The 16809-nt window shown below is 32.3% G+C and overlaps 1 pseudogene; it reads right to left on the bottom strand.

The window, feature by feature from the left end:
* Positions 1 to 2673: 2673 nt before the first annotated feature.
* LOC113187272 (torsin-1A-interacting protein 2 pseudogene) lies at positions 2674 to 16395 on the bottom strand (annotated as a pseudogene).
* Between the last annotated feature and the right edge of the window lie 414 nt (positions 16396 to 16809).

Genomic DNA, 16809 nt, shown 5'->3' on the forward strand with positions numbered 1-16809 from the left:
ATATTTAGTGTTTCCTTGTGACAAGACATGTGCAGTGTGAACTATGTAGTGGGAGTCAAAAGCAACTATCAATCAAAAGCTCCTACCAACTAAGGCTAAGCAACTTGCTTCACAGAAAGAGGTTCTAGCCCAGGAGTTGACTGAGGGCATTTGACGCTGTAGTATCTACTAGTATTATCTCGGGCATCATGGCACAATAAGAAGGAATAGGTTTAGAAAAGACAAATACCTTATTGCTCACCTTTTTATGTTTTAGCTTGAATTTGTAAAAAATAAAAATAAAACAAAGCAATCAAAAGTTTTTGAATGATGAAAAGTTATTACCACACAAAAAGTGGAATGAAATAGATGAAAAATTTAAAACTAAATCTTCACTCATTATCACATCATCTTCATAAATTAGCAGATATGGTGGCACATTGCTTTGTTCTCCAATAGTATTTTTCATGAGTGTGTTTATATATTTAAAATTTGCTGTTATGACTTTTTTCCAAAATTAGTTAGTTGCTACATTATATTTCCCAAGTTTTTAAATAGCTATATATTCAAAAAGAGGGTTTAGCATATAACTGGAAATAAAAAATTATTTTAAAATCAAGATTCTACAGCAGTTTATACATTAGTAGATTATGAACATTTTATCGATAAGCACATTCAATCAAAGTTCTTTGTATTCTCTTTGCTTATATCTATATGTGGTTGTTAGTATTAGAAAAATAACATTAACAAGGTAGAGAATTGGCAATGCCTTTTTCAGTTTGTCTAAATGATTTCAAGTTGATATTACTGTTTCTCCACTAGCATATGTTGAATAATGAATGTATAAATAAAGATATTGAATAATGAATTAATGAATATAATGGGTTACTTAAAAACAAGTAAGTCTTAGATCTGTGAACCTATAGATTGTATACCTAGTCACTGTTTAACCACAGTTTCCACTCCAAGGTATTTGTTTTTATTTTTCATTTTTACAAAAAATTTGTAAAGCGTATAATTAAGAAGACTCTAAAGAATGATAATTTGGATCCAGGAAAATTGGCAAAGATAAATTGTGCTATAACAGATGAATATTCATTTACTTTTTGAAAGATAAAATATGTCAGTCATCTGCTTTATATCAGTTATATACATTAATTTCAAATACACATTTCTATATATACATATCAATATTTGCATTGAGTTTGATTTAGAAAATAGTTAAGTAAACAAAAATTTGCAATATATTTTGTGAAAGAAAAGATTTAACAATAATAAAAACAAAACATCATAACATGGTCAAAAGACCAGTTGTACAAGGGAAGTTAAGGGATTCTGATATGATAATTGTGGTTAGTTCTACATTATTTTATGTTCAATATCTACCAAATAGATATTGAATGGAAGAAAGAAGTAGGGGATAAATGGCTGTTGATGCTTCCTTCCTTTGTAAATAAAACATTAATTCAGATTTCATAAAACGGTTTTCTTAAATGTGTAAACATCCCACTATTTTCACTGTAAATTTTTAGGGAAGTAGAATGTGTAACGCTGACTAAATATGTTGCCTTTTTTCACTGTTTTTATTGTATATCCTGACAGGCTACGTTTAATTATTTCCTACTTATATAGATTTTTCAAAAGATTGTATTTGAGAAATTTCTTAATATATTTTGTCATCTACTGTATTTATTGAACATGTATAAAATATTTTATTATGTAATTCAAATAGCTACCATGACAATGCCTTCATTCAAATAGCTTCCATAGCATATGGTTTCTCTCTCTCTCTCTCTCTCTCTCTCTCTCTCTCTCTCTCTCTCTCACACACACACACACACACACACACACACACCCACACACCCACACACATATGACATATAGTTTTTTTCCATAAAATTGTATAGTTCAAAAACAAAAACAGGAAAAATGAAAGCCACAGATAAGTATGCATACATAGATATTATATAGACATGTAAAGCATGTAATTTCTTTGACAGTGAGCTCTTATTAACATTACGAAGCCACACTGAGGATGGGACAAACAGAGCAAGAGGAATAAGTACTTACATATGAATAAATTATATAATATATATATATACACACACACACATTTATGCACATACTCATATATATCTGGAATGTACCACTGGTAAATATAGAAGAGGGGCAATTGAGAACAATATAGTTTCTTATTAAAATTTATTGGGAGAATCTAGAATCCAGCTATAAAGAGAATGCTTTCCCACAGTTATTGTTAAAGATACAATTATGGAGCACATAGTGTGGAGCCTCCCCTCCAGGAATACCTTATTGTATGCCAATAATTACAATATATAACTTTTTAGGAGGGGCAAGCTAGTTTCAGAACATTGTTTTTATGGATTACTCTGGTCCTAGATGAACCAGACAGTTAGAATACTAATGACATGCTAAAAAAAATATGCTTATCCCCAGAAGCAGACCCAATAATCTAAGCAGTTCTCCAAAGTAGTGACAATCTGGGTCAGATTTAGAAAAGAGGCTGGGGATGTAGCTCAGTGGTGCAGTGCTTGCCTAGCATGGGTGAGACCCCAGGTGTGTTCCCTAGCATCACACACAAAAAGAAATGAATTGCATTTCCATGTTCCTTGGGCTACTAGAACAAAACCCTCTAGAGTCTGCATGATTCTTCTTTTATAGAAGTCATTTATTTCAGTCAAGTTTTTTGCTCAATGTTTATTCTGTTCTAGTCAAGATTAACTGTAATTCGGGGTTAACCAGCAACTCTGGAGCCATGTGTCCTTTTCCTAATCAGTGGAGGACCCAGAAGAAATGGCTGGTACATTTTTTTAAAGGTCCACCTGGTGAGATATTGGGGAGCCCACTCAAGTGGGAAGAACCAAGAAAGAACAAGGCTTCTATTAGCAGGATTAAGAGGATAGCATTCTGGGCAATAATCAGCTCTGTTAATGTGATCTAAGAATATTTGGTAGCAATCATTTTCAACAAGTTCAATTTGGTACAACCAAAGGCCTATTTCTAAACTAGGGAACCACTGCTGCTCCAAATAAGGGCAATGTGAATTATTGAAAAGTAGCTGGCTGTGTCCCTGTAGTAAGTTGTTTTTAAGTCCTTTGGGTATAGTACAGGAGAGGAATAGCTGGGTCAAATGGTGGTTCCATTCCCAGATTTCCAAGGAATCTCCATACTGCTTTCCAAATTGGCTGCACCAATTAGCAGTCTCACCAGCAATGTACGAGTGTGCCTTTTTCCCCACACCCTTACCAACAATTATTGTTGTTTGTCTTCATAATAGCTGCCATTCTGACTGGATTGAGATGATATCTTAGAGTAGTTTTGATTTTCATTTCTCTGACTTCTAGAGATGATGAGCATTTATTCATATATTTGTTGATTGATTGTATATCCTCTTCTGAGAAGTGTTGTTCAGGTGCTTAGCCCATTTGTTGACTGAGTTATTTGTTTTTTCAGTGTTTAGCTTTTTGAGTCTTATATTCCCTACAGATTAGTGCTCTATCTGATATGTGAGGGGTAAAAATTTGCTCCCAAGATGTAGGTTCTCTGTTCACATCAAAGTTTGTTTCTTTTGCGGAGAAGAAACTTTTTAGTTTGAGTCCACCCCATTTATTAGTTCTTGCTTTTAATTCTTGAACTATAGGAGTCTTATTAAAGAAGTTGGAGCCTAATCCCACATGATGAAGATTAGGGCCTATTTTTTCTTCTATTAGACGCAGAGTCTCTGGTTTAATTCCTAGGTTCTATAGGGATACAGCCACATCGATGTTTATAGCAGCACAATTTACAATAGCTAAACTGTGGAGCCAACCAAATGTCCTTCAGTGGATAAATGGATAAAAAAAAATGTGGCATATATACAATGGAATTTTACTCAGCATTTAAAAAGAACAAAATTATGGCATTTACAGGTAAATGGATGACGTTGGACAAGATAATGCTAAGTGAAGGCAGCCAATCCCCAAAAAAACAAATGCCAAATATTTTCTCTGATATAAGAAGGCTGACTCATAGTAGGGTAGGGAGGGAGAGCATGGGAGGAATAGATGAATTATAGATAGGGAAGAAGGGTGGGAGGGTAAGGGAAGGGGCAGGGGATTAGCAAGAATGGTGGAATGTGCTGGGCATCATTATACAAAGTACATATATGAAGACTTTAATTGGGTGTCAACACACTTTATATTCAGAGATATGAAAAATTGTGGCATATATGTGTATTAAGAATTGTAATGCAAAAAAATAAAACAACAAATTACATGTATAAAGGTATAAATTGGCATGAACATACTTTATATACAGAGATATGAAAAATTGTTCCCTATATGTGTAATAAGAATTGCAATTCTTTCCACTGCTGTCATATATTTAAAAAAAAAAGAAAAATAAATTTAAAAAAATAAAAGTATCTGGACTTTGAAAGAAAACACAGAATTAAAGTAACAGCAAGAGGCAAAATGACAGAGATGCCCAAATAGCCCATCCCATTACAGGTTTGATTTAGCAATTTCTTAGTTCAACCAGCATTTACTTCAGAGGGTTTAATGTGGCTTGCACCTCAGTGCAATTCTTCTAGATGTCATTGTCTGTTTTTCACTCAGTTGCAGCTGAGTCTCTGAACTCAGGGACTGATCCAGATGTTATCAGTCACTTACCAGCAGAACAGATCTTAGAACAGCTTCTTCAAATCCTACCTTTGAAAAAAAAAAAGGGGGGAGGGCTCTAGTATCAAATAGTTATTTTTTCCTTGTGCATTATCAGCTGGTAGAGGCACCACACAGAGTTTGTGGCTTATTCTGCTTTGATGGCACTCTCTCTGTCAGTTATGGAAATCTTAAGGCCTTGGCACTGTACACTGCTGTAGAAGGGGCAGGAAAACCTGGCAGAGTTCTCTTAAGAGTGGATCCAATGAAATCTGTCTTGGGAGGAACTTAATCTGGACCCAGTCACAGAAGTAGCTGATGCTGAGTTGGCTGGAGGGTACTGGGAATGCTTCACATACAAGTTCTAGTGGGGATTTGAGTGATTTGTCAGTAGCAGGGGAGTCCTTCAAATGTTCCTTCTGCTCCACAATGCTGGAAAGCAGAAAGTCTTCTCAGATTTTGTTAACTTAAATGAAGATAAATTCCAGCCAGGAACAGTGGCACATGCCTGTAATCCCAGCAATCTGAGGCAAAGATATTAGAATCACAAGTTCAAGGCCATTTTCAGCAACTTAGTGAGACCCTAAGCAATTTAGCAACATCCTGTCTTAAAATAAAAAATAAATTAAAAAGACCTGGAGATATAGCTCAGTAGTCAAATGCCCACAGGTTCAATCCTTAATTCCGATAGCAAAAAGAAAGGAAAATAATTTCCCTGGCTTATTACCTAATATTTCACAGAATCAATTAAATGGTTGAAGAATTAGTTTTATAAAGGAAGGCAGAAACAAGGGATTATGAGCACCAGGAAAACAAGCCAGTGAGGATCCTCCCTGGGGTGTCTTTATAACTCCATACAGCCAATGTAACTGGGCTCCTGCATTATCATTGCACTATTTTCAACTCTTCTGTGATTGTGCGTAACAATTTTAATTTATGGAGCCTGACTGTATCACTTTATTGGCAAATTGTGGATCACAGACATCTGTGGATGAAAGAAAGGAATTTCTGAGACCCATTTGGTGCCCTATGTAGAAAGATAACTACAAAATGGCCATTACTAGGAGAAAGAAGAACTAGTCTTAAATGATAAATTGATTGAGTTCAAACTTGTATGCCATCACACACAGATTAAACTTTCATTTGTAGGCAATAAGAATTCAGAACTATGTCTTAAGCAAAATATTCTTAGTAGAACTGTATCTCAGCAAAAAACTTTGGCAAAAATGCAGATGATAATACTGTAACTCTAAATATCTATTCATAGAGAATTCAGGAGACCTATAAAATTCTTGAAAACAGATGATAAGTGTCTTAACCACCATTATAATGGTGGTGGTATTGGGGAGGATGAAAGATAAAGAATGGATTTAGACATTATTTTGAAAGTAGAATTTTGGAGAGTTTGTAACTCACTGGGTGTGAGAGATAATAGAAGTGGAGCAAAGATGGCATAAATTTCTCAACAAACCAACTGAAATGCTGATAAAAAGTAATTAACGTAGTTTTGTGCCTACCATAGTTGAAATATACTGTAGGTTCAAGAATAGCCATATACTGGTTTAGAGTTTGGTGGCAGAAAAAGGAAGTACACACATAGAGACCTTACTGAGAGCTATAGGTTTGAGAGTTTTTCGCATAAGAAGTCCAAAGACTCCAGAGATATACTGAAAAAGAAGCCTGTAGAAAACACAGCATTAAGTGAAAAAAAAAATAGTAAATTAGTTTTTGGTGGAACCTAAGAAAACAGACTGAATCAATCATTAACTTAGCATTATCCCTAACCTCCTTCAGAGTTGCAAAGAGAAATCATTATTACAGCATTGAAGAATAAATTCATGGCCATGAAGTTTAAAAAGTATTTTTTCTTTATTTTTTTAGCATAAAGAAAGTTAAATAGGGCTGGGGATGTGGCTCAAGTGGTAGCGCGCTCGCCTGGCATGCATGCAGCCTGGGTTCAATCCTCAGCACCACATACAAACAAAGATGTTGTGTCCGCCAAAAATTAAAAAATAAATATTAAAAAATTCTCTCTCTCCCTCTCTCTCTCTCTCTCTCTCACACACTCTTTCTTTAAAAAAAAAAGTTAAATAAATGGTAACTTGAATAGGAGGTAGAGATAAAGAAAGGCCATTCAAAAACATAACCTTACAGAGTAGAGTTATTACAATGTAGAAAATTGATTCTCTAAGTCAGTTCTAGTTTAGTTTAATGTGATTAACTTATTTTAAGGAATAGGTTCATTTATTATTTGAATTATGTACCAACTATTAAGAATTCATAATATATTACTTATTCATTTAGTATAAGCTAATGTTGAATGGTTAAAATTTTCAAATATTTATGTTTAACCACACATAATGCATAATGATGACTTAGAATCCTATATTTATGGGTTATTCTTGAATTGTATGCAAACACTTCTTTGCAAACAAGCACAATATAAAATAAATTAATGTATTTGAAAGGTAATTATTTGACATAGAATAAGATTTGAACTTTAGAACAAGCCAAGAGATAAGAATATATTTGTATAATAATCTTTAGCGTTAAATGAGAAACGATATTTGTTGATGAAAAAATATATTCACATATCAAAAGGAAAAGTTAAAAGACACCACTAAGGGATATGGTATTATATTCAACATTTGTAAAGATAAATTCTCAACTGTTATTTCTTCCTTTTTAAGTTAATGTTGAAAACCTAATCAAACAAGCAAAAAAGAAAATCAGTATCCTCAAAAATATAGTTGTAATGGTCCTAAGAATAATTATAATTATATAATATATAATTATTTAATATGTATAATGTATAATATGTCTTAAACCATGCCCAACTTTCCTACCAAAGTACAACAAACTGATGTACAGGTTACCAATGTGCCAAGGTTGAGACACCAGCTCACTGGGTGAATGCTCTTCTTGGTCTTAAGCAGCCATGTTTACCTGGTGTTTTCTCAAAACATCATTCTGGAGGTGTTCCACCATGCAAAATATTTGCAAATTACTGTTTTAATTGATTAAATGTTTGTTACATACTAATAACCAAGTGCTTTTTCCTGAAGGAGTTGAAAATGAAATATCAACTATTAACATTTTTCTTATGATGAAACCATACATGATCTGATATCAAAGTTATACACAAAATGGAAATATAAACAAAATCATTCATCACTCCTCACTTTAAACAATAGAGACATTGTAAATATTTTGAGTCATTTCTTTCAAAGAGTGTATAAGTGTGAGTGTGTGTATGTTGGTGTCTGTTTAAAAAGCCTAGATATACTTGTTGAACTAATGAATATTATAGAAAGGAAAAAAGCAACAGTATAGGGAGATGAAATTTGGAGGATTTGGAGTCTGGGATTTTAAATCTGATAATATTAGGTATACTATGGGGGGAAAATAGTTTGCATTATTAATAGGAAAGATTTTTTAAAAATGCTCATTAAATGATGCTTATGTCAAAGTTTTATCCTTGACAGAAGCACCAAGAAATGATTAGAGGCAAAAAAAATCACTAATTTAAGGTTGGCATATAGAGAATTAAATTTATGTCAAGAATAAACTATTATGACAGGTGTTCATTTGTTAGCATATTTCATTTTGATTATATCAGACACAGGATATATTATTATAAAGGAATATAATAACAGGTATTGTATTTAGTAATAGTTTCTCTAAATTAATTTTAATCACTGAATATGTTTATATCCAATAAAATAGTTTTTATTTTTATTTGAATCTTGTAATTCAATGCCTTTACTACACATGAACATTTCAGGAGTTTGTGTACATAGACGTATCTTCTAGTCTACTTTCTTGGAGAAAATTCACATAGGTTATTAGAAGAGCTCTATGTGTGCACTTCTCCTTTTTTTAGTCATCTAGTGATTTATCTGTAGGTGGCATTTGCAGAACATGTGCTTTGATACTAATGTCTTTCATGACTTCATAATTTTAGTGAACCTTGTTGTGACTTGAAATATTTATTTTATAAAGGCAAAGAAGACTATTATGATTGTATTAAAAGGGAAAACTAGGCACATGTATTTCACTAGATATTAGCAGGTAGATTTGTCTTTCTTAAGAACTATTGATTTGAATATAGTTCTGGTTCCAATTTTACTCCAAATATATTATTTTCTCCTTTTTAAAAATGCTTTTATGTAAGGAGAATTAGTTTATTGAATTCTTCAGTTCTGGCACACTATGTTCATTGGTTAGAGTAAGAATCTTGTTATATTTTGATATCTTATTTTTTTAGAATTTCTCATAAAGATGTTATGAATATACAGATAAAGCCAGTGTTATGTATTTTGTGGCTTAAATGTATTCAATCAAGTGAATCCATAAACACATCACTCTGAAGTGGCCAAATAACGTTGTATACTTTATTTTAAGAGAAATAAATACAATCCATATGATAAAAAAAATAAAGCATTGCATTCTAAAATATAAATAAGTCTTGCAAATTCAAAGCACAAAATTGAATATTCTAAAAAAAAGAAATTTGCTCCACATTACTGTGTTTTAAACTCACATTTCAACACTCAAACACACACACACACACACACACACACACACCTCACATTTGTGTTTCTAACAAAAACTTGCCATATATATGCCAAATACACACTTGGGAGAGAAAAAAATAGAAAGTTATAGGTAAAAAAAAAAACAGAAAAGTCAGTGATGAATTTTAGATGGCTTGACAATGTGAACACACAATGCTTCCATGAAGAAAAAAAAAAAGATTTCAGGTTGTGTTGAAAACACTAAATGGTGTTCTGAGTTCATTTTGACCTTCATATGAAATAACTAAATGAAGTTAAGTAGGCAATTGATTATACTAATTAAGTAGTAAGGGAGAGGTCTAGATTAAAGAAAAATTAGTTGGAAATGTCTAGCATTTAATTGGTATTTTTAATCATAGGAATAAATGAGTCTTTTAGGGAGAACTTTTTCTAGAGAGATAAGTACATATCTAGTCAGTCATTTGAGAGAGGAAAAAATCAAGAAACATAAGGATATGTGGAAAACATTATTTTTAAATGAAATAAATGTAAACATTTGATGAAATCCCTACAAGTTGAGTAGTAGTATTGAGTCTATTGATAGGAGTTTAAAATAAATTCAATCCATAAGGTTATGTAATTTTTTTTCCAAAAAATCTGCACTTGAATAGATGTAGGAATGAGAAAATTTATATTTGAATTAAAACATTACTAAAACATTTTAGGTAAGAAAAATAATATGGGGGCAGTGGAATGGGAGAGAGAATGAGATATTAAGGTGGTTTGTGAAGAAATACATAAAATGGCTAATCAGGTATTCTCAGCTGAGCAAAAATTATAAGGTATATAGGTAATAGTCTTTATGTTAGTGAAAAGTTAGTTCTTAGTAAGTACTTCTTCTATGAATGAATGAATTAACTTTCTGAAATATATAAAATGTATACAAGTTTAAAATACTGTCTAATAATAAACAGTCATATTGATATTTATATCTTTAGCATTAAACAGTAAAAGGAAAATCTTTCAGTATCCTAATGAATTAACAGAGACTTTTGTATGTGTAAAGAAATTGATATTTCTCGTGTTGTAGATAGATGGTGACCACCTATCTATCTACAACAGGAGAAATTGAAAACCAGTTTTTAATTCTGGTTTTCAATTCTGATCTTAGGTTTTCAATTCTGGTTTTCAATTCTGATCATAAGATTCACCATTTTTTTTTAAACCTAATGAAAATATTCTGCTGAAATGCTTGTATATACAGTTAAATAATAACATGTTGAATTTTAGCAGATCTCTTATGTAAATCTAATAATAATACTCACTTTATTGACCATGATTTAGGTGTTTTAAAACACCACAAATAACTCAAAGCAAAGCCGAAGGCAATTTTATTCTGACAAATAAACTTTTTTTCAATTAATACTTTGAATAAATGGTGTATGTTTCAGAAAAGCCCCCAAATGCCATGAATGAATGCACAGGCTTATGGCTTAGATTCAGTTGGCATTTCACTTGGAAGCCAAATCTTATTTTCATAATCAAGGCCTCCCACAGAAGACTCTTCTCACTTTGGAAATGTGCCTGGTTCATCTAGATGCAAGCCAACTAATTGGTGGGACAACAGATGGGTCTATTCAATTGATATGCCTATCTGCCAAATAAGACTAAAAAGCCTCAAACCAAAATAATACAGCCACCAAACTCAGTGCTTGATCAAATTGGACATACAATCTTAGAAAACTTTAATTCTTTTTCATATTTCTTAATTGTAGGATATTAGAAAAAGAAAATTATCTAATTTGGGACAAAACTCTGCAGAATCCTGCTTGAGGAAGAATATTAGAAACCTATTTAATGAAAATAAATAAGTCATAAAACATGAGTGACACTGGTAATTAAATAACCATAAGGCTAGCCAAAAATTGCTTTGTATTTGTTTTTTTTTAATTGAAACTGTAATACAATATGATAGCCAATGATCACAGTTGTTTTACTTGTGTTGACTCCAAATAATCTTCTTGCTGCTTTTTAAAAAAACTTTAGAGACTCTTTTTAATATATTATAAAGATTTTGGTAATTTTATAGCAAAATGGCAAACTCTTTTTAATTTGTTCATGAAATATTCAGTAAGTCAATAGGTCTGTGATTCTCATTCAATTATCCTTGAATTGCAGTAATTACCCACTATAGGGTGCAAATTCATAAAGATAAATTCCAAATTATTTGCTTGAGTTTGATGTCCATTTCCAGACTGACTACTGTGGAAGGTTATAATGGGGAGTGCTTTAAATTTATTGAGATTTTTTTCATGTTAAGAGGGTGGGTCAGAAATCATAAAAACAAATAGAAATGAATGGAGAAACTCATCCATGTATATTGGTTTAACTATCAGGAGCCAGCTAGCTATTATAATTTATGGAAATTATATGTAGATATTCATGAATCCTTTGCTGTGGACTCCATTTACAAAGTGCTTATTTTTGCTGGTTTTTCATAGAATAGGACCATCATCTCTTAGTTCTACATGGAACATAGTCCTAGATAAAAATGGATTTATTATAATTCATAAATATATCAAAAGTTACCTTCTTATTCTTGGACAACCATCTTCTAACATATAAAGCCATGGCTTTTATAAATTACCAAAAATAAACGTGAGTCACTACTTTTAATTGCCACCCTAGATCACAACAGTATTTGATAATAAAAAAAAATGTCTGGTGAATTTTAGAAGCATTTCATGGAATATTGCATTGTAAAATCTTTTTTGTGTCACTGCCTATTTTTTTAAAATAACTGGCAACACTCTTATAAAAAGGTAAACCATGATGCATGACTAGTCTTTTCTCTGTCCATATTTCTACTATTTCTGAAACTTTATTTTAAGGAAACCTATTGCCTTATAAAAACTGAAAATAAATGACAAACAAAGAAAATAAATAATATTATATTTACAACAAGCTTTAAATTAATAGTAAGGTTTTCCATAAAGTAGTAATAAACCTAATTGAAGACAGTGTTAGAGAAAGATTAAGCTGCATTTTTAACCTTGTTACTTAATTTAAAAGAATGATGATGATTTACATTGATATGATTGTTTCTGTAAGGATTTTATATAAACACCAAGAATCAGAACTCATGAATATGTGTGTTTTATTCTGCATGTAGAAATGCCCTTGTGGATACCACATGGAAACAGGGAGAACTGTTTCATAATGCATGCTAAAAATGTGATCTATGGATGAAATTTACTTAAATCAGTTAATAGTAGTAGAGGAGAATTACAAACAATGGCAGGATTATGACCATATTTTGAAAGTAGAACATTCAAGATTTTCTGATTGTTGTGAAATAGGAGATCAAACATTTTCTCAACCTTTGAATTGTCTTGTTGGCTGCAGCACAACAGTCAGGAAAACTAGATTTCCCCAAATGTGTTTCAATTCAGAGAGGCAAATAAGAGATGAGAGATGGGCCTCAGATATCTATTTCATTTGTATATGGCTATCATGCCCCATTACACTGAGTTCAAGTTTATTAATCGGCACCAATAAGTTTGAAAACAGTTCAATAGCTGTATGCCATACAAACAATATTTTCATGTTCATAACTTCATCCCTGTGTCTTTTCCCTGATGCTCATGTCTCCATATCCAACTTCTAACCTAAGATCTCCTCTTGAATATCTGCAGATTTAATCCATTACAAACCAAGTTATATTTTCTCTCACTGTTAATATCAAGCTTATTTCACCATCCATATATTAATAGCAGTGGCAAGAACATACAGTTCCTTAAACTAAGACATTGGGATTATTTTCTCTGTTGTTTTTGTATCAAAGAATTTTATTTCTTTAACTTCAAAAATTGTGTCAGAGTCCAGGTTCTGTTTTCCATTGTGAAAATGTAGGTAGAAGGAAGTACTGCTACTAGGCTACAAAGAAGACAGTTATCATACTGGCAGAAAAGAATATAATCCCAAATGTCATAAGAAAGTCAACTGGTTATTACATACATAACAGGGGAAAAGAAGGAATGCATTGAGACCCTTATAATCAAATGAAAGGACTTTTGTGACTCTTTTGTCTGGTTACAACTAAAACCTACAAGCGTAACAGTCAAAACATGATCAGATACTTTGATTCAGGGGTCATAATTCTCAATAATGTAGATTTGGTTTTCTCCACTTGGCCAACCAACTATAGCAAAAGTGCTCCGATCCAAGGTAAAAAACAGTCTAGAGTTTTGGGTGTCAGTTGGCTTGATCAACTGCAGGAATGGAATATTCTATTAATCCTGTCATCCTGTCTCTTGTATTTTTTCCTGGAAATCTAACCAACCAGAATCTTGGAGAATCTACAAGTAGATGAATTATGAATGTAAGAATTAAGTTCAACTGAGCAGATTTAAATGGATGCCGGCAGCAATTTATCATGGTTCTCTTTTCTGCCAGCTATATCTACACAGCAGGTGCTATGAGTGTTGCCTTCTAATGATTCTCTTTCTTCTGATGCATCCCTCTTTGAGAATTATTCTTGTTTAAAATATGCTGCCACTCCTTCAAAGAGGTAACCTTTAGTCTTTGGCAGTCTGACATGGAGTTACAAAACGTTAGTTACTATGCCTTAAAGTTAGATCAACTGTGATAACTCCAAGGTATCAGACTCTCACAAAAATGTCATACTAGCTTAATTATTTTGTACTTTTCTAGCCTGCTTATTTCTCTTCTATGGCAAGTACTCATTCAAGTAACTTCATAAGCAAACAAATAATAGACCTCTTACACTATTTCTAGGAAATTAAAATCAAACATAACTTTCTTCATAATCTATTCTAAAATGTATGTGACAAAAATAAGAAAATGTACAAGGAGATATAGGAATTAGGGGATTGTGACCAAGGGAGAGCTGGAAAAGTCTTCAGACAAGGAGGATCCATGGAAATTTGTGGAAAACAGATAGGCAAATGATATAGAAGATGCACCGAAAAACAAAACATCTAAAGTCTCTATTTTAGTGTTTATTTATGGTATATTGCTATGTATATCAAAACATCATAGACTGGAAGGTTTATAAACAATAGAAATATGCTTCTTTTGGTTCTTGATACTAGAAGTTTGAAATTCAGTTGCCAGCCTGATTAAGTTCTTGGGAGGATCCTCTTCTATGCTTCAAACTGCTGTCTCCTCCTATCTCCACATGGTGGAATTTCATTCATGCCTTCAGTGATCCAGTTTCATGAGCAAATTATCTCCAAAATTCTCCACCTTCTAACATAATCATAGTGAGTATTAGGATTTTTGAGTTTTGCTGAAATGATTTATGAGTTTTGCTGAAACATATCCAATCTACTGTAGTCCCTGCATTGGACCAAGTTTTCCTTCCTTCCATGAGGGAATTGAAACCAGGGTGCTCTGCCACTGAGCTACAATCCTAGCACTTCAAAACTTAAAGAGAGGGTCTCCCTGAGTTTCTCAGGCACAACTCAAAATTGTAATCCTTCTGCCTCAGCCTTCTGACAAATTGGATTTCCTTAAATGGTGAAAATAGTAGAATTCCCAATGCATTTGATAACAAGAGAACAGAACTGACCAAGGTGCAATAACTCATGCCTGTAATCCCAGCTACTTGGAAAGCTGAGGCAGGAGAATCACTAGTTCATGATCAGCCTGGACAATAAAATGAGACTTTATCTCAAAACAAATTTTTTTAAAGGGCAAAAATGTAGCTCAATTGGTGAGTGCTTCTCTAACATGGGTAAAATTTTGGGTTCAATCTCTCATAACACCCTCCCTCACTCAAAAAAGACTAAATCACAAATTACACTTGCGATAATTATAGGGAAATCTAGTTGTATTTATAAAAAAGTAAGTAATGATTAACTCCAAGAGAATAAAAAGTCAATTAGGTAAGGAAAATTATAATAATGTTATGTAGCATTCAATTGTATGTAGCATTCACACCTTTATATTTTGTACTTCCTGTATATATCTTTATGTTTTTTAGATTAAGAAATTAAAATATTTTAATTCAAATAACTAATCAATTATATGTTTATATTTTAACTAATATGTTCTTATTACCTAATTTTTGAACTCAACATGTTCAGGCCATCTGTTTAGATGTACTTGTGCTCATATACTGTGTTTCTCCCTATTTTATTTTTTTTATTCTTCCCTAATATTTTTTCTTTGAGTAATTTTTTCTATCTTAAAGTTTTTTAGTTAAAAAATAATATTAAAATGAATATTTTTATATATTTTTGAAATGGAATTTCATACTTTTTAAATGGAATGCTAGGTAGAACATTTGTTTCTTTCTTGGTAACTACTGTCTACTGGTGCTGATAGTGTTATCACTTGCAAGTCTTTTTTACCAGTTTTTCACTTGCTGCCTTGAAAATAATCTTCATAGCTTTGATAGTGTACAATTCTACCATAGGTGAAATACATATTGGTTTATATTTTTCTGGTGACATAGGATTTTAGTATACTTTGTGTATCTGTAAAGAAATAATAATAATGAGACATAGGGACAAGGTGAAGAGCAGGAAAGGTGGCAGAGTGGCTTCTTGTCCAAGTGGCCACATTTATTTATAGGTTACATTATTAGATCATTAGTACCATAACCACATATTGTTTAGAGTATCAGTAAGGTTGCTTCTTTCTGCAATTACATTTCACAGTTACAATATGCAATGTTAGGAGCTTTGTGAAGTTCTCAAGAAAGTCTATTGTCTGAATTTACTGTTAGGCCAGCAGCTCCAGGAGCACTGGAGCTTGGTGAAACATTGTAGTTATGTAGCAAACAAGTTCTTCTAATCCCAGGAGTTATGTGCCTGCAATCAAGGTTGAGGCTTGATGAGGCTCTAACACAGAGGCATCTCAAAGCATTGCCATACAAGCTAGACATAGCACATATATTAGCTATATAATTAGATCCTAAAAGAGATTACAGAGCACTCTAAGGGTGGAAAACAGGGTGCCTGTTACCCCCACCCCCAACCCCTGGGTGTTTTCTCACCAGGGGGATGCTTTCCAGTACATTTCCATGATCAGAATCCCTACATGTATCAACTAAGATGTCTCTTTTATTAAAATATATATTTATTATACCAGCATTCTCTATTAAAAGTTTCATTACCCTTATATTGGTCCTTCTTACCATATCTGTCAAACATCTTCACTTCTTCTTCAATAGTTTCCATATTTACATTTCTCTGTGTTGCATTTTGCTTCATTTCTCCAGGTCCCTTCCGACTTTATTCACTCTTCTCTTCAAGTGTGTCAAATCTACCACTCAAGCCTATCAATTTTAATTTTATATATTATTTTTTATTGATAGATTATCTAAATTTTGGAGTTTTAGAAAGATTTATTGGTTATTTTAAAGAAATATGGTCTTTTTGATACTCTCATGTCATAACTAAATTTTAATTTCTTTTAAACAACAATAGTAATGATGTAAGAATCTATGATATATGATTTTTGTATCTGAAATATTTCCAAATCTGGCATCACTGAATTAATTATTCATCTATTTTTATACAAGAAAATTTGTGTGATTTTATAATTCATGACTTTGAGAACTTTCCAATTTTTAAAAAATGTAATTATTTAAGCTCTGAATTTATACTATTTTCTTCCTCAAGACA

Source organism: Urocitellus parryii, chromosome 10, assembly GCF_045843805.1.
Source record: "Urocitellus parryii isolate mUroPar1 chromosome 10, mUroPar1.hap1, whole genome shotgun sequence".
NCBI lineage: Eukaryota > Metazoa > Chordata > Mammalia > Rodentia > Sciuridae > Urocitellus > Urocitellus parryii.